The 264-nt window shown below is 62.1% G+C and overlaps 1 protein-coding gene across 1 annotated transcript in view; it reads right to left on the bottom strand.

Annotated features, from left to right (window-relative positions):
• Window positions 1-264, bottom strand: part of LOC109289803 (protocadherin-10-like) — a 22154-nt gene that overhangs the window by 7718 nt on the left and 14172 nt on the right. The window lies entirely within an intron of this gene.

Raw genomic sequence — 264 nt, 5'->3', positions numbered from 1 at the left:
TGCCAATACTTTGGGGCTCGGAGCGAGCCGCGGAGGAAGGACCCTCCCCGCATTCAGCACCGCATTGGTGGACAGAGGAGTGGAGAGCCGGAGCCGTGATGATTGCCGGAATGGTTAACCCTTGCCTGCCTGAGGGCGGGGGGAGAGCAGCGAGAGGGAGGGGGGGCCAGAGAGGAAGGCAGGAAGGAAGAGCGAGGGACGTGCTAATTCCAGGGCCCGGGAGGATGCAATCATTTCCATACGGTAAAAGGTCAGATGCGTCCC

The sequence above is a fragment of the Gavialis gangeticus genome, unplaced genomic scaffold, assembly GCF_001723915.1.
Source record: "Gavialis gangeticus isolate Ggan-Ray unplaced genomic scaffold, GavGan_comp1, whole genome shotgun sequence".
NCBI lineage: Eukaryota > Metazoa > Chordata > Crocodylia > Gavialidae > Gavialis > Gavialis gangeticus.
Note: the sequence above shows the minus strand (reverse complement) of the source record. Positions and strands in the feature narration are given on the sequence as shown.